The following is an 18,896-nucleotide window of genomic DNA, read 5'->3' as shown; positions in this document are numbered from 1 at the left end:
AGGAAGCCCTGGAAGCCAAAGGGCATAGTCCTAAAGTGATACAAGCCAAACAGAGTGGCAAAATCAGTTTTCACGTGATTCCAGTGTGAGTGGAATCTGCCAGTATCCTTTGGAAGCTCTAACATTATAATATACTGGGCCTCACCCAGCCAGGCTAGTAATTTATCCACTTGGGGCATGGGCTAGGAATCAAATTTGGAGATAGCAATGATTTTTTCAAACCTAGGCAGAACTATATAGCATAGTATATAGCATCCAGTTTAGAGATCAGTACCACTGGGTTTTGCCAGTTGTTTTGGGATTCTTCAATGACCCTAGTTCCAATGGCACAGAGCTCCTGTTTTACCGCATACTACATTTTTTTGGAGAGCGGCTAAGGGTTCTCCCTGATATTTTGCCCTGGCTCCATCTGGACATGGTGTTGAACATGATGAATTTGTCTTGGCTGTGATGAACACACCATTGGAAAGGCATTCAATAGGTGTCTCACTTAGGTCCTTGACTCCAGGTCTAGATTCTCTCCCCATCTGCATGGAGTCAGGATCCGGGGAGGTGGATGCTTGGAGCCACAGCTCTGGCTCAGAGGAATAAGGAGTGATAAATGAGCTTTCCTGCTCCTTTCAGGGTTTCAGGAGGTTAATATGGTAGATCCTGTTGTCAGATCTCATAATTAACTAGCCATATGTGATGGACTACTTCATATGGTCCTTGTCATTTAGAGAGAAGCTTTGTTATAGGATCACTCCTGAGACTGCTGAGCACTAAGGAGGTTTTTTTTGATGAAGGTCCCTAGTGTCTTGAGCCTCTCCTGGAGTGTTAATATATACTGTACAACATTCTCTGTTCTAGGAGTTTGTTCCTCACAAATCTCACGGATCAGATGAAGAAGACCCTGGGGTTGTCTGAATAGGGAAAACCCAGTAGATGACTGGGAAACCTCTCAAATAGACAATAAAAGGGGAGGGATCAGCTGATCCCAATGGCAGGGGTCTACAGCAATAAACATTTTCAACATCGCTTTTAGGGTCTGATAAAACCATTCAGCCAGATCTTCAGTTTGCAGATGACAGACATACATATACAAGATTTTTATTTTTAATAGATCACACACCTTCAACAGATGAGATATGAAGTTGGTGCCTTGAATGGTGGTGATCATCTTAGGTACCCCAACTCTGGAAAAGATCTTTAGCAGTTCTGTTGCAATAATCTTTGCATGTGAGGAGTGTAGCAGGATTGCCTCCAGATAGTTGGAGGCATAATTGCTATCACTAATATGTACTCTTTTCTAAGAGTCCAACTAGATCCATTCCTATTATTTCAAACGGGACACTTACTACAGGGAGTGGAGCTAGATGGGCTTTGCCCACCCCTTAAGGTCCTATGAGTTGGCAATCAGGACAGGGGCCGCAGAAGTCTTTGCCTTCTTGGTAAATCCTGATCCAATAGAAGTGGTCCAGAATCCTGGCCAGGGTCTTCTCATGGCCACAGAAGGAAAAGCATGAGCCAGGCGGATAACCTCACGCTGATGAAGCCAGAGAACAAGGAGTTGCAATCAAGTTTCAACCATCTGCCAGTCTTTCTCCAGATGGTACAGTTGCTGTGCCTGGGTCAATCGGTCTTCCTACTTCTCCAGGGGTGGGAAGGTCATGCCCGCAGTCTCCACCATTTTGTCACTGATGTTTCTACACACTAGGGCACCCTGTAGGTCCTAAACCGGGCCCCAGCACTCCTTTAGGCCTCTGCTCTGCAGTGACCAAGTGTTTCAACACACTAGTCCAATCCCTCTGGCTGAGCCCAGATAGTCCACCCCTTCCAGAATGCTTCCCTATCTTCCCTGAGAATACTTCTGTAAAGCTGTGGGTCTAACTAGGTTCCCTAGCTAAGGAAAAAGTACAGTTCTAATACAGGTTGGTTCAGTTGATTCAGCCTCCCTCCAGGGTTGTTGTGCATCAATTGCCCGAGGAATCCTTGCCTTGATTCATCCCAAAATATTACCTGTGCTCCCATCATCTGCCTCCCCATAATATAGCTATTTGTAGATATATACACACAGCTATAGAATATTTCACCCCTCTCCCATTGGCCCCCCAGCCACAAGAATCCCTCTTCCTCTACCTTGTTGGGGTGAAGAGGTTGTGGAGGAGGAGGACCCCCCCTCCATACAGAACGCAGCAGGGGCAGCTCTCAGACTCTATTTGGAGGGGTGCATGGTGTGGATAGGGGAGTTCTCCAGCCCCTGGAACCTCCAGAGGGCTCTGATGACCTTATGGAAGTACTCATCCATGTTGAGGCAGTACCCTCTGTGTAGGGGGATGCAATTATCCTGGTCAAAGGCCAATGCCTCCTCTTTGGGGACCTGCTGCTGTAGGTCCTGGTTGGCCTCGTTGCCCACAAGGATCATGGGAAACTAATGCTGGTCTTTGATCTGCAGGGTTTGGGTGTGGACTTTGCTTATCTCACTGGTGGCATAAATGAGCAGGAACCCTTCCCTAGGCATATGTACTGCTCCTGCAGACCCCCAAACTCCTCCTGCTCTGCCATGTCCAGGAAGTCTAGCTGGGTCGGGGTCCCATCAATGCTGCAAATATTCATGGTGAAGTCCTCAGCTGTGGGCTGAGTCAGAGACAAAGTACAACTGGATGAACTCAGGACCTACTCTCCTCACTAGTTGGAGCTGGATTTTTCCCTTTTAAGCTCCTCCCTGCAGTTCTGATATCTCTCACATGAGCCTCAGCGGTAGGGCCACCTGAGACCGTATTAGTTTGTTAGCCCTGTTGGGGGGGATTGTATATTTTATGTCAGAGAGATGTTACTGTGAGCGGTGCGGGGGAGGGGGAAGCTGTGCTTGTGTACAGGGGTTGTTATTGGGAATGTGCATGCGTGTGGGTGCTTGTATAATTTTTGCGTACGTTACAAAGTACCTCCCCTGTGGGGATGGCGTATGTATTGAGCAGGGAGTATATTTTGCTGTGTGGTACAGTCTCTTTTCCCCTCTGGGGACTGAGAAACGGGTTCCCCATTCATGCTACGCTGTCCCCAGCCACGGCCTCGGAGCAAGCGAGTCTCTTGATCATATCAGTCTGAGCTGGTTAGATTCCCTCTACACCACAGAGCAGCATAGGTCAGCGATCCCCTCAGGTGCCGTGTGTGTGTGTGCGCGCGCGCGCGCAGGGGGGGGGGTGTTCCCTGTACAGTATGTCACCCCCATTTCCCGCCTGAGAGCGGGGGGGGAGGGTTGCGTCCTGGCTGGGTGCCACACACAGAATAGTGTTGCTATCTCTCCCCCCAGTGAACGGGGCGATTATACCGCCCATCCCCCTCAGCGTCTCTCTCTCTCTCTCACACACCCCGCCGGAACGCCGGGCAGCACACACGCAGTAGGGAGCCGGGAGGTGATGTAATAGCTCAACAGTCTGCTCCCCCTCCCCCCTTGCAGTTTTCCGAGCTCAACCAACATCCGGGCTCTTTACGCTGCGCCGGAGGCGGTGGCTGTACCAGCCGTCGTCGCAGCCGTCCTGGGCCCCTGCTTGAGAGAGGAGGAAAGGGGGCGCGCGCGCGCGCGCGCGAAGGGACGGCAGGGAGCGCGCGCGCCGCACACAGCGGGGTGGAAGGAGAGAGAGAGCGGCGGCTCGGGAGCGCGCGTTTGCCGCTCAGGGAGGGAAGTGGGGTCTGTGGCGCTGCGCGAGTCGGCGGCGGGCGGCGCTGGGCTCGAGGCAGGGCGAGAGCGAGCGGGGTGGGGGCGGGAGGAGGGGGGGGATGAGCTCTTGGTTCCCCCTGGCCAGAGAGCCGCTCTCCGCAGCTGCCTGTGAATGAACTGAAGGGAGGCTGCCGGCCCGCCGGCCCAGCCCCGCCGCGGATCCCTACCCCGGCCCCTCGGAGCGCAGAGCGCGGCCCTGCCCTCCCTCCGCTCCCCGGAGAGCCGGTGCCTTTGGCCGCCGCCGCGGGGTAAGTGCTGCTGCGCAGTGCGGGGCTCGAGTGGGGAGGCGGGCCAGGCGGGCCTAGCGGGAGGCGGCGGGGCGGAGTACGCTAGGGCGCTGAGGGCCGCGCTGCCGCCTGGGCCCCGGGGCCTGTAAACAAGCGGGGGCGGCCCGCGCGCGGGGTTACGGAGAGAGGCGGGAGGGGAGTGTGACACCCCCCCCGCCATCCCGGGCAGCAGCCAGCACCGAGGCGGTCTCTGCGAGCGAGTTTGTCCCTGCCTGGGATGTTGCACTCAAGGGGCTGACGGTGACCAGGGGCTTGTCCCCAGGGGTCTAGCCCTGCTTTGCGGAGTGCGGAATAGCGGGGTGACAGCCCCCCTTCCGCTCCCCTGGGCGAGAGCGGCCCCGGGCCTGCTGCAAGTCACAATCCAGCAGCGCTCCCAGCCAGCCGAGCTCCATTAATAATGCTTATAAACACCCTCCACACACGCCGCCGCCAAAGCACTTGGGGCAGGGCACCATTAAGAAACACATCTATTTATAAAACACCCCACCCCACCAAGGGTCGCTTCACAAACACTCCCAGATAGTGATTTCTTATTTTTATAACAGCCGCCTCCTCCATGCTCGCCTCCCTAGGCGAACCATTGAAACACATTTCAAGTTTGAATTACATATTAAGGTCTTTAAAAACAATTTTGAGAACCAAAGCAAAGGTTCCATAGATGAAGCATATGCTATCATATTTCCCATGTTAAGAGTGGGTGGGAGAGATTAGGCCCCTTGTAAAACTGTTGCCCATTGAGGTAATCTTGGCTGGTTTGGGTTTTTTAAATGTCAGAGATGTGGGCTGAGAATTTTTTTCCCTGCAACTAACATGAACAGTACTAGCCAGAGATGTGTTTAGGATGTGCTGCAAATTAATAGTTTTGAAAGAACTGATTTGATTAGCATTTCTTTGACATACATACTGGTGAACAATAAGAGTCCTTCAACTTTGCTGTCTTGCTTATGAGGGACTAGTTTGAGGGTTGGTGTGTCCTTTGACAAGTTAGAAAGCCTGTTGCTTGTTGAGAATCACTGTTGTGATAACATTACGGTTTAGGGCTCAGTATTTCATACAAAGAAGTTCATCTTTGAAGCAGATGCCTATCTTAAAAGGAAAGACATTCAGGGCAGTAAGGCTTCAAGCTCCACATGCCATTCACCGGTGATGAGGGGAAAGATTTCCCTGGCATGTGTGGGGCCTAAGTCATCAGTGTTTTCAGAATTTAAGCTTCCATTTATAAAATAATGTTTTATATCTTATGCCTGTGAGAGAGGGCCTTCCAAATATGGACCAGTGCAGTATTTTCTTGGGTCTTCAGAAAAATTGTTCCAGTGCCTGTGCTGCTGCTGCTCCTCCAGGCTTTGCCAAGCCTTAGTAACGTGAAACTAACAGGTTTCACTGCTGCTGAAACCTGTGGGAATCAACTATCAAGAATTGTCAGTTTCGCATTCCTCCTCCTGCTTGGGAAGCTATGGACAGCAGAAGAGGCAAGAACTGGAGAGTTATTCAGAGGAAAGAGGAGTGAGAAAATTGGGGTTGGGGGAGATGTGATGTACCAGAGACCCTTCTTTCAGCTTCTGCTCCCTTCCAGCAGTTGGGATGAGGGGGGATAGGAGCGTCATATTTAGTATCTGATTCTTTTGTCAGTATCCATAACAATGGAACCACTGGAGAATAAAAAATTTTTTGGTAGAAATTCCAGCATCCTTCCCTGCAGTAGGGATTGGGCATCTCGCAAGTGTTTTGCCCCTGAATCTCTCTCGCTTTTTGGGGTCTCCTCTCACCTGCCCCCTTGTATCCAAGTCCTAGTCTACACTCAGTTTTGCTGGCATAGCTAGTGGACTGGAAAAAATCATACCCCTAGCCAACACAGTTGTGCTGGCAAAAGCCCCAAGATAGATGCAGTTAGACTAGGGGAAAAAAAGTCCTTTTCTTAGTATAACTTATTCTGTTGCTTTCTTGGGGAACACTTTTGCTGGTATAAGATGCTTCTGATATATACAGCTATACTGGCAAACCCTTTCTAATGTAGACAAGGCCTAACTCTTGCTAATAACTACTTTCCAGAGGACTAAGCCTGTCTGGTAAATCTTAGCTTTTCATGGTCAGTATTCAGTGCTTTTATTCTTTTTTAAAAAGTGAATATATGGAGAACATAAGTATTTACTGAGCTTTCTATGGCAAGGTTTGTAGAGATGTTTCAGTGAAAAACTCAGAGGAGGATGGGGATATCACATGATTGGTGAGAGCTGGCTGAAGTTAACATGTCTGAACAGGCATTCACTTGATAGTTTGATGCAAATTCCATTACAAGCAGTATATTATACAGTGTTTTTTCCCCCCTGTGAAGTCAGGCTGGTTGTTTCTTACCTAGAGTATAGTTTAAACACAGTTAAACTGAGTCACGTTCTTGCTGAGACCAGCCTTTTAATATCCCAAAATACTTTAATGGCCCCAAAATACTTCTTAAAGATTTCAGTCGGGTGTGGTTTAATTTGTAAACTTATGCAACTTTATATGTTTTAGACTGCAGCTGTCAATAAAAGGGAGATCTTATTACACTTTGCCATTTTAGTGGAATTCAGATTATTGAGCATCTGCTTCCCAAAGATGAATTAAATATAAACTTTATGTAACTATAATAACCATGATTAATTATTTTGCACTATTGTCAATGTCAAAATCAAGCCTATTCTAATGTCATAAGATTTTTTGAGTTTATCAGCTCAACAAAAATTGTCAGATTTGTGTAAAACAAAGGTGTCCATAACTTTTATTTAATTATTTTATGACATTAAGTGCCTTCTAACTTCTTGAGAAGTACAGTCTTATTGCAACTGAATAGACATTATTTGTAACAAATGTTCATATTTTCATAAAATGAATCTGACTACTGTTTAATTCAGTGGTTTACTGCTGTAGGTTTTTATTTGTGGAAATCTGGGTTCAAATACTATTTGGGTCACAAATGAGAATAAGTTTAGTTCCATCCTTGATCCTGTTGATCCACATCTTAAAAATGTTCATTTTGGCATGAGTTGCTGTTTCATAGAGACCAATCACTTGAATAACAAAGATACCTTAGGTCAAGATGCTAGTGCTTTGGCAGAGCTGTGTAGGGAAGCTTGTGCAGCTCCTGCCATGTTGTGCGGCCCTGGTAAATTTAGTCCTGGGTTTACTGAAATCATCATATCAGTGCTGTAAATGGAGATGGTCAACTTGAAAGCTGGTTTATTTTTTGTATGTAAAAGTCCCTCAGTTCTCTTGCAGATTTTTGTGGTTTTATGATCACATCTTCACATTTTTAAAAATGTTTTTCCACCATCCTTCAGATATAATAATATTAGGTGTCAAAAATCTCACTTCTGTCAAGTTTAAGTTGACTGTCCCTTCAGTAAAGTGCCCATCACTGTAGTAATTCCAGTGTACAAAGTATAAAGCCTCTGTAAATGTGGTACACTTTTACTCCGATATAACGTGACCCGATATAACACGAATTCGGGTATAACGTGGTAAAGCAGCGCTCTGGAGGGGCGGGGCTGCCTGCTCCGGCGGATCAAAGCAAGTTCGATATAATGTGGTTTCACCTATAATGTGGTAAGATTTTTTGTCTCCCGAGGACAGCGTTATATCAGGGTAGAAGGCCTGAAAGGATGTTGGTGGACTGAGAATGTTTATTGGGCTGTAGGTCTATGAAATGCAGTCCAACAAGTGTTGCTGTATTTCATGATACCTAGACAACGCATGTCACAACTGCATAGGGAGATTCTTTGCATGGCTTATCTAAGTAATGTTGTGGTATAGGAGGGGATTTCATAAGCATTCAAGATAAGGGGGTAAATTCTTGAAATCATAAGACTAGCAAGAACAGTTAAAATGTGGGGGAACCAGAATGCAGGGAAGGGTGAGAAGTGCTATTGAACAACTGTACTGTCCAGTTGGAAGAATCTCTGCCCCAAATAATATACAGTCCAAAAATAATTCTAAAATTTCTCCAAAAGATTAGTCATTGCATTTAAACAGTCTTCACCTCTCAGTTGCTGAACTTCACTCCTAGTTCTTATGTTGTCTTCCAGGTTAGACATGCCCTGAATTTCCAATGTAAAAAACAAGCAGAAAGAATATAATGAAAGCCTTCTTTAGACATTATAACAAAGCAAAAAAGGGCACATATCCAATTATTTTCCTTCTGTAGGTCACCTTTAAAAAGATAATGTAACAGTAATTTTGTTAGTTTTTTACATCAAGATTGTTACATCTCAGAAGTTTGCCAGTAAGGCTTTCCCAAGATCTGTGGCTCATTGATGACATCTTCAGTGCCATAAGGATATGTCATAGCAAAACAGTATGCTCTACTGCTCCAAATATGTGTTTGAAGGTTAAAAAGCAAGGTTATGAATTGAAAATTCTTAGGCTTTGCTTTGAAAGTACAGTAGAACCTCAGAGTTATGAACGCCTTGGGAACAGAGGTTGTTGCTAATTCTGAACAAAATATTATGGTGGTTCTTTCAAAAGTTTACAGTTGAACATTGACTTAATACAGCTTTGAAACTTTACTATGCAGAAGAAAAATAATGCTTTCTCTTTATTGTTTTAGTAGTTTACGTTTACAGTAGTGTACACTTTTTTTTTCTCTCTTTCTCTCTTTCTTTCTTTCTTTTAAATATCTCTGCTGCTGCCTGACTGCATACTTCGGGTTCCAAATGAGGTGTGTGATTGACTGGTCAGTTAGTAACTCTGGTGTTCCTAACTCTGAAGTTGTACTGTACCTTCAGCTCACCTGTGGAAGTGTTTGTAAGCTTGAGACTTAAAAAATAAGCCCTAAATGGTGATATTTAAGTTAAATACTTAATCAGTTTTTTCAAGTGGGAATGGGGCTTCTCTGTGAGTCCACTCTTCCCGATTTTTATCCCACTGCCACCTTCCTAATGGTTCAACTTCAGAGGTCCAAACCTGGAACTGGACAGAAACCAAAGGGGAGTCCCGTCAACATTATCACTTACTGAAAATGCCACTGTTCAGCTATGCAGTGTTGTTTATTGCACTAACATTAGACCAAATGAACCAATCCCTATCACGGAATAATTACTGTGAACATTTATATATAAAATAATCAAAGCAGTTTTTACTGCATCAGGAAAAGCTACCTGAAAGCAGAAAACGTTATACTCTTATAGAAGTCTGGATCAAATTGTGGAAGGGGGAGGAGGCAGTGGTTGCACTATCCTCTAATTCTGATTATAATTCTGTTAGTGAAAGAGTTAAATGTTGACAACTGAATTTTCTTCATTTGGCCTCATTGTCAATATGCTACTGAAAGTAATAGAGTACAGTTCACACCTGGTGATGTTTCAGTCTGTTTCTGAGGAATATGGAAAATAGCATTACATCTGTCAAATTTAGGTGATCTTTGCAGCCATAAAGGGTAGAAATAGTTTTCATTATAATGAAAGATTAAATTCTTCAGAAACTGATAAGGCCACCAACAAGAGTAGTTACTAATCAATAACTGCGGGATGGGGAGTATTGAATGTTGTCTATACATAACTCATATGTGGGATATTCTCTGGCTTCCCAACCCCCCATGCATGATCATATTGTAGGTTATTTCTCTCAGATGCTGTTGCTCCTCTTGGTGGCACCTTCTTGGGGTACTGTACCCTATAAACATGCTGATCTGTGTGAAGGGGTTCATCTGGTACGTGAATGAGAAGTTCATTCATAATATACGCAACCTGATTGAGGAGGAAGTTCCAACCCATGTATAAAGAAATCAGTCCCTCTGGTCATTGTCTATACTTTTAATTTTGAAAAAGTAGGACAAAGGTAGACTGAATTACATCACTTAATAATACTAGGGATGTATATTTAGTCAACTGAGAACCACTGCAGTTATACCTTTTTAAATATGTGCAAGAAGAAATAGATTTATAATCCACAGATGAGATTTCAGAGAGCACAGCGAATTGTATTTCAAACAAAATATTTTTTTACCCTATATTTTGTTTCAGAATTCCTTCTTGTTCTGAGACATTTTTGGTTCAAAAGACTTCTTGGGCTGTATTTGCAGTTCCCCCAGAAGTTGGGGGTGAGGTTGTTAGCTTATAATTGAAACCTGACAAACTGTCAACTGATTGTCATTGCTGCAGTGTTTACTTACGCATGTGTAACACAAGTGTGCAACTGTTCGATGTGGTGTTATAGTATGATTTGATCACATTTTATTGCATATGCCAATTACCTTTGCAAAAAAATTACATTAAAAAGATGGATGAAAGACAACTTTTCTTGGAGGTTATATCCCTTTCCTTTATCAGTGGTAATAGGCACATATTTGTTGCATTTTTTTTGTTTTGTTTAGGCTAGTCACACTACATCTCCTGCCTACCCCATCTACTCCCCACATACAGCTTCTCTGCTACTGAACTTACATCCTTTCTACCCAATATTTTGCTCCTTCCTGCAACATAAAAGGGAGAGGACAGTCATAAAGTTAGTGAGAAATAATAGATGACTTAATTGTTTTTTCATAAGCATCAAGGAAGATGTGGGACTTCTGAAAGCGTTAAATGAGAGTCAGCAGCTGAGGAAGGATTTTTCATATGTAACCCTTGATGTGGTTGTAAAGAAATAAATGATAGGGGTGCAGAGGCTGGCACCATTAGCAGAATGGGTAGAGGTGTAGTCTGATAGACCCATTGTTAGAACTTGGCACAGATAAAAACAGTAAATTCAGCAGATTATAGAGTTCTTACAGATTGTATCTCTTGAGTCATACTACATTATATGGGTAGTGTTCTGAGGCTATTTTTTGCTGGAAACGTGCTTCATCAGTATTTGAGGCACTGTCATACCATATAGATGAATATCATAAATAAGTACCATTATAAATAAGTTCTGTTGGCGCCAGGTGCTTGAGCCCATACCAAGAGATTACCCACCCTAACTTTTCTTTAAACAGTGAGGACAAGGGAAAATTGAATGAAAGCATCATTTAAACAGTGCAACAAACCACTTATTTCACAGAAGGTCCTCTACAGTACAGAAAGCTTTTGTATTGCAAGATAGCAGAACCCATTAAGGTTACTGTTTGTTCACATCCATGCTAAAACCAAGCCATATTTTAGCCATGTCATATTGTAACTGGGACCAACAACAAGGCAAATTTCTGAACCTCCACCAATAAATGAGCGACTGGGAGTATTGTTTAACCTTCTTTAAGGTAAAGTTCTCTAATGGAGGCTTTATTATTGCCCTTAGCATTCTTAACTTCCAGCCGTATCCAACTCGGAGGCTGTTTCTCCTGCAAATAGTGTCTTACTCCAAATGCCAGTGTAACTTAAGACTATTTAACTGAAATGTTGAGGAGCACAGGTCAGCAGGAGCTAGATCCCTAAAAAGGTCCATAGGAAAATTCTTTTGTATGTCAGCCAGGAAACTAAGCTACAGTTATATTTTGAAAAGCGTCTCTATAAAAATACATGTGGGACCCTATGTTTCTCTCAGTTAATTCTGTATCAAATTAGATAAGTTCATAGAAAAAAAAAACACATTTTTATTTATTTAACTGCCTGTGCTGCAAACCTAGCCAAGGATCTGAAAATCAATCTATGTATTTCTGGCTGTGCACCGATAATAAAACTACTTTGAATTAGAACTTGGCTAACAACTCTGAATGAGCTAGAAAATAATCCAGCTCACTTTCCCATAGAATAAAAAGTAGACAAAACTTCTTGTTGTCTGAAAGGAAGCACATAGACTCTGTACACAGGGAACAGATCTGTAGAGTGTGAAACTTTTTTCATCACTTATAATTGCTTCGCTTGGAGAGGAGGGGAGACTGCATGCATCCTTGTTCTGAATAAGGTTTGCGTGAAAAACCAAGCTTTAAAAGAAGAAAAATAATAAAAGCAAACAGTTTCTACTGTTTTAAAATGAAAATGGAAGAGTCAGGGTGGAGTGGTCTTTAAGAAGGTGGCTGAAGTACTGAAATCTGCCATTTCCAACAGGGAAAACCAAGATATTGTTTCCTTAATAGTCTTTTGACTCAATACTTACTGTTGAAATTCAAGAAGCTAGCACTGCAGGGATGGAAGATATATAAACATATATATCTTTTGGTTAGGATGCGGTATCTATGGTCAATTCTTGGGCTTTGTCATGGGCTTCATGTGAGGCTTTGGACAAATCACTTCGGCCACATCTATGGTAAGAGCACTTTGCCTGTATACTATTCCATCAAAGAGCTTGTAGTATGGATCCAGTTTATTGTGGCAAAACTGCACTTGTGCTGGTATAGCTCATTCTGTACCACCCCATCCTCCCTCTTCAATAAAGCCGTGCCAGCAAAAGCCCTTAGTGATTAGGGATCATTCCTTTTCACACCTCTGACCAACATAGCTATGCTGAAAAAGTTTGTAGAGTAGAGTTGATCTTAATCTAGCTATACCTCATTTTCCATCTGTAAAATGAGGAGAATACTTCCTTTCTCCCAAATGCTATCTGTCTTGTCTGCTTTAGATGGTAAGCTCTTTATGGCATGTTCTGTCTTTTACTACAATGCCTGGGATAATAGGGCCCTGATTTTGGTTATTCAGAAGGTGCTACCATAATGCTTCTAATTATTCCCAAATCTACATCTAAGAAGAGGATATTCTTCATTTCAACTTTTAATATTTTTGAAAGAGTAAGAAAAAGATAAATGAAGGAAACTAACCAGCAAAGTGATGCAGCATTATAAAGTAAGACAAGTCAGTTTGGTAATGTTTGAAATTTTAACAAGTGTGCAACAAGTACTTTCATGCTTTCTCCCAAGCTGCCCACTGTAAACATCCACAAAGCAACCTCATCATGCTTCAAAACCCTCCTTAAAACTCTCCTTTTCTGTGATGCCTACAAAATTTGTCGAGTTAGGCTGCTGGTATGCCAAAACCACTGACGATCATGCGGCCCAGTGTTATCTCATTGTTTCCTTATATTACCCCTATCTGTCTGTCTGTTCTCTTGTAATTTTGTTCTGTTTGTAGGGCACCTAACAAAATGGGGTCCTGGTTCATGACTAGGTCTCCTAGGTACTACAGTGATACAAATAGTAACTAATAATATCCTCTCCTAAAGTCAACAGAGCAGTTGCTTGTCTGACCAAGTGATCCCAGAAGGAGACAGTTAGGACTTTTTGCTGTTGAACAGCTAGTAAAATGAAACGAACTTTAAAAGGTGGTGTTGAGATTACATCATCCTGTCTTCAAAATGCTGCAATGACTACTTGCTTTGCTCGGGTAACACAACTCTGACAGGATGTATTACAGATTTCCATGTCTAAGGCGACTTTTAAGGAAGTCAGGTCAGCTGTATTTTTTCATTGAGTGCTGATCTGTGCATTAATGTAGAAGCAGCATTTGTTTATATGGAAAATAAATCACCACTTGCAACAAATTCAACTCAATTAATAAAAACACAAAGTTTTTTTGGAGGAAGAAATTGAAATTTTGTTCTGTGATTTTTATTAAAAATGTCTGTTATTCTCTAAACCCCAGAAGAGATTCCTAAGATTTCAGAGGATCAGACCATTCTTTTGTGGCTCCTGTAACCAAAACAAGTAGAAAAGAATTACTCGCACAGAAAAGCAATTAAGATAAAACACAGTTCATCTCCTAATAGCATGACTATCAAATCTCCCTCAAAGGTCACCTCTGGACCAGAAGGCGGGGGAGGGGTCCTTTGACCAGACCAGACAAGAAAATATTCTGTGTTCCATACTGTGGTCCATACCATCGATCTGAGCTCAGAATTCATTTTTATCAAAGGAATGATGATTTAGAGCTCCCTACTCTGGTAGATTTGACTGTGATATTTGAATCTTCAAACTGTTAGGTAAATAGCCACATGCACTTGTTAATTACTGTGTGAAACAAAATAACTTGCTCAGTCGGAGGGCATGGAAAGAAAGGAGAATATTTTCTTATGCTTTAGATGGATCCGGAAGTATTTCATGTGTTTTTATACCCTTTTCTTTCAGTGTACTAATCCTAAGCTTGCCTCTTCAGGTAATGAATTCTGTCCTTTCTCAATTCCTGTTTCTATTGCCTTTTTGGTTTTCCCTATCCTTTATTCACTTTCCTGTTCTTGATCATGCTCTTTCCATGCCTAACCCTGATTCCTATGACCTTTGTTACTCTCACTGCACTTCCTTCATTCCTCTGCTTTCCTGACCATCTTCCTTACCTCTTCCCATTCTTCCTGCCACAGATCCTTCTGGTTCCAGCAATTCATCTCTTTCCCTATTAGAAGGGCATTATCACAAACTTCTTGCTGTTTTCAATATCAGTAGAAAGGAAAAGACTATTGCTACATGATCAGCTGTTTACACACTGACTGGTCGTTCTAGCCAAGCTGATGCTGAAAAGGAAAACCAGTTCCTTGTTTGTTTCCTTGTAAATGTCACAGAAAAGTAGAAGAAACAAATGATTTGCTTGTCCCACTTGTTACTTTGTGGGATATATGCTCTGGCTTATATAAGTAATTTGCAGCACACTGCTACTGTTCAGGGTAGAGACGATAGGACTAATCATGTATGAACACTCCAACACTGGGCATAATTCCACTTGGTGAAATTTTCAAGGAAACTGGCATGAGGGCAGTTTGAGTTTTAGCATTGAGTCAGAGATGTCAGTCAGCACCTGGAACTTAAGTGCAGCTCAGATAAGAAGCTTGTCCTGGAGAGAGGAACAGAACTTGATGTTTAAAAAGACTAATTAAATACAATTTCCTGTTTGGACAACCAGATAGGAGTTTCAGGTTTTCTTTGGACATGACTTAATTCAGTTAGAGGCTAAGAGTTTTCTTCAGACAAATGGGCCTTCTCTGATAAGAATATATGGATATAAATCAGTAAGGGATACTCAGTAGAATTTATAAGAGTGCCTCATGGCTTCATATGTAACCCCTATATCAACTGACAGAACAAAGAGCAATACAATCAGTTTCTTTTCTTATGGATCAGGAGGCAATAGAGCTTTGCTGTTTGCTTGACTGGCAAGATTTTAGGGGAACATATGATGGGGCAAAGGAATTTTATGAATTCTTCTGAGGTGTCCATGGCTGTCCATGGTCCAAATTAGTAACAACTTGTTTTTCTGTGCCAGTTTATTTTGTGCGGCACCATTGCATTCTGCTTTAGGTCATCACCTCACTGGTTGGCATCATGACTTGTTAGATATTTTGCTGTCTTTTCCAGCCTTTTGTAGTAATCTCTGCAGTTCTGTGTGCTGCCTGCACATTGCAACTTGAATTTTGTACACCTTTTCAGTTGTAGGATATTGTCTTCTCAGTTGACTTTTATGAAGGAAGGAAGGAAACTCAGTACTTCAGTCATGTCTCATGGATGAGCACAATAGCTTCATCTTTGGCCTTGGAAAAGACCAGCATATTCATGCAGTTCAGGTCTGTGTCAAAATGTTGCCCATAATTGTTACATTTTGTATAAAGCACCTCAAATCCTTCCTGGAATGACTAACATGAGACAGGCCTCCATTTCTGCAGGAAGCTTCTTCATGAAGAAGGCCTTAAATGAAAGTTGGAGGCTGAGGTGGTGACAAGGGAAGCCCCATCTTAGTTAGAATTAGAACTTAGTTCTATAGACACTTGCAAGATACACATTTTTTAGTCTTATCATCTGTTTATGGCAATATATTATCAATTTACCCTCTTTGTCAATAAACACAGCAAGAACATTGCAAAGAAATGTTTTGAAACTAAATAGCTTCCTAGGAAAAATTGTGCATGTTTCACATTTCCATTGGTGTCAGGGCAGTGGCATCTTCCTTGTGTTCAAAGCCTGCCAAAACAAATTGGATATTAGAAGAGTCCTGATCTACATAACCAGAGTGCACTACCTCTTTCCTAATTATCTTCATTAGCAATTTTGGATACTGTGATAGGATATGTTGAGCATCTCAAGGTAGACAGGGAAGAGGTTAATACTCAGTGATTTTTTTTTTTTTGCTGATACAGACTATCATGGTTACCACTGAAACCTGTCAGGGAGGACTGCATTTTCTGGCTGTCAGTGCAGGGTAGCAAGGCTGGGTCACGGGTGGAGAAATAATCCTGCAAGCAGCTATATAAGAGCATTGTGGTGTGGAGAGTGAGGGAGGAATCTCATCTAGGAAGGTGTCTGAAGAGAAAGGAAGGTCCTCTTTCTCTGGAACTTCACTGAATTGAGTCATGTTTTGAACTTTGAAGTAAGCCATATTATGCTTTTGCTTAGCACTTTGGCAGGTGGCAGCTTTCTTGTATTTTTTTTCTTTGTAAAGATTAGGGTGGATTAAAAATGTTTTTTATGTAAACCCTCACCCCCTGGATTTTTAAAATTTATATTAAATACAGGTTTATGTAAAAATAAATAATTTTAAAATTGAAATTGACAACTTAAGGCCTAAAGTACTTATAATATATTTGTCATTTAAGTTAAATACAAAAAAATTAAGCAATAAATGTTTTCTGCAAGCGCTAAATCAGCTTTAGACAGCAGTAGCCACTTCCACGAGTCCAGAGAGAATATTTACTTCATTCCATTGTATTCAATGATTAGTCTATTCAAAGTTGAGAAATCAATTTGGGGTTGAAAAAGCAGGAAAGCTTGTTTTCTTCTTCTAATCTATGAATAAAAATGAGGTGTGAGGTTGAAATCTACTAGTTCTGCAAACTTGAATGACATGGTGACCAGAAACAATCCATTCAATTCACTGACTGCAGATAATGCTTCCTTTGTTTAATAAAACAGTTCTAAATGCATAATGTTTTGATAAACTTTTTTTATGTATCCATCATTTTAAGATCTATTTAATACAAAATTGTAATGTGTGTCAATCTATTCAATTTAATTTTTGTATTACAATAGTCAGAAGTTAAGATTAATCATTATGTAATAATAAATACATCATTCACCATTTTGTAACATAAAAAATGTAAAAATCAAGACTCTGAATGTAGATATATAAGCTATATAATTAAGATATAGATATTAAGCTATATAATTCCTTAAATAAATGTGTATAGACATTGTGTATCCTCCTGGTTAGCAAAAACGTAGCACCAAATTTAATGTTTAATGTTGTATTTAGTTGCAAATCAACATGTTTTAATGGTTACCAACTAATGAGAATCAAGTTTTCTTTAGGAAAATAAGTACAAAAGCAAAACATGATTAAAATTGATTATTTAAATAAAGATTTCCTGTTGACCTACTTCAGTCATGATTAAAATGACCTATAGACATTATTTTGATTTAAATCAATCTACCCTGTGCAGGGATTTTTTTTTCAATAAAGCATATTGCAAAGATATTTAAATTCTTCTTTGGGTGCTGCCCCTGTAGCAGATGTCTGTGCGTCCTGGTGCTGTCGATTGGAGCTTTATGGTAGCAGGGTCCACGCGGGTCACATATGCGCAGTAGGCATCTCGTTGTGCCATTGGTGCCATGTCTAGCGCACACACAACTCAAACCCTCCAGTTCCTTCTCAGCTGTCCTCTGCTGCAGACGGAGCTTGGGGCAACACTTGTTACTCTTGCCAAATCTTTTTTAAAAAAAAAAAAGTAGTTTAAATAGTTAAAAGTTCTAATTAGTTTTAGTTAGCGTTAGTGATGATTTTGGCCGGGGCGGGGGGGAGTTTACTTTTCCAGTTTAGCCTCCCTGCACCGTGGTTGTTTAACTGTCAGAGATGCCTGGTTCCCCAGGCTTGAAGTGATGCAACTCTTGTTGCAAAGTAATGCCCATTTCTGACAGACACTTTGTGTGTGTCCAGTGTCTTGGGGAGATGCATATTTTGCATAAATGCACCCATTGCAGTAAGCTGAAAGCGAGAGCCTGGTGTTACTGAGATCTCCACTTGAAAATGATACTGATGGAGAAATCTCTCCAAGAGCCAGACCAGTGGACCTCCTCTCTGGGCACCTGACATGCAGAGACAGGAGACCTGCCTTTCTCTAAAAGATGGATGAAGAGGGCACAGAAAGCACTGCAGAAACATAGGCTGTTTCCTGCACATCGCTACCTCTGACGCCAACACATGCTCGGGTGAGCACCTATAACACTCTGGGCATCTCTGGCACTGCTGAGTCCTGAGTGAAGGAGATAGAGTCAAGGCACAGATGGCAACATGCCTCCTCCAAGGCACTGAATTCACCCATAAGGGACCCAGTACTGAGCATCTCCTCAAGCACCATGCTTCCACCCCTGGCACTGGCATCAGCTGAGAAAACCAAGTTGGCACTGATCATGCTGACTAAATCAACGCCACAACTTGATGGCACCGACATCAGAACTGACATAGAATCTACTGCAACAGAGAGGCTTGGCTGTGTCAGCAGCACTGCAGTCCCCACTTGATCTCCACTTACTGAGGGCTCTCCTGTAAGTTATAGAGCAGATTCCCATACTTCTCATGGCGCAGTACACTCGTCCGATGATGATGATGTGCAGGAACCATGCACTTTCTCGCCACACCACTCATCACCGAAAGACAGACCGACTACCCTGTAGCCAGATAGGTCCTAAATACTCTTATAACCAGCCAGCTCGACCATGATATGCCCCACCATTGATGTATCCACCAATGGCCTTCCCAATGCAATGGGCATATTGGGAACCTTAGGCAATTTACTGTGGACCCCACACCAGGCCACCCATGGCTCACAGAGGTGAGCTGAGGTCTAATCCCGTGTCTCCCACTCTGCAGCCAACGGAGGCTCAGGATGTTGGGGATGAGACACAAACAGCCACTGATCAGAAAGCAGCATCTCCTGCTCATAATACTTCTCCTCCCCGGATGAGGCAATCATGCCACTGTTGCCTACCTCAGCAGATGACTTCAAACAGTTCTAGGAACAGTGCAGATAAACCAGCACAAGCTGGTACAAATCTTATA

The 18,896-nt window shown here is 42.4% G+C and overlaps 1 protein-coding gene across 3 annotated transcripts in view; it reads left to right on the top strand.

Annotated features, from left to right (window-relative positions):
* The first annotated feature begins 3,467 nt into the window (after positions 1 to 3,467).
* PPM1A (protein phosphatase, Mg2+/Mn2+ dependent 1A) overlaps positions 3,468 to 18,896 on the top strand; it is a 51,001-nt gene continuing 35,572 nt past the window's right edge. The window contains exon 1 of one of the 3 annotated variants that reach the window (XM_032783223.2): positions 3,468 to 3,948. The gene's annotated coding sequence lies outside the window, so the exon portion shown is untranslated. Of the gene's footprint in view, positions 3,953 to 18,896 lie in introns of all 3 variants that reach the window. The other 2 variants (XM_032783222.2, XM_075065758.1) reach the window with 2 other exon arrangements.

The sequence above is a fragment of the Chelonoidis abingdonii genome, chromosome 4 (assembly GCF_003597395.2).
Source record: "Chelonoidis abingdonii isolate Lonesome George chromosome 4, CheloAbing_2.0, whole genome shotgun sequence".
Classification (NCBI taxonomy): domain Eukaryota; kingdom Metazoa; phylum Chordata; order Testudines; family Testudinidae; genus Chelonoidis; species Chelonoidis abingdonii.
Note: the sequence above shows the minus strand (reverse complement) of the source record. Positions and strands in the feature narration are given on the sequence as shown.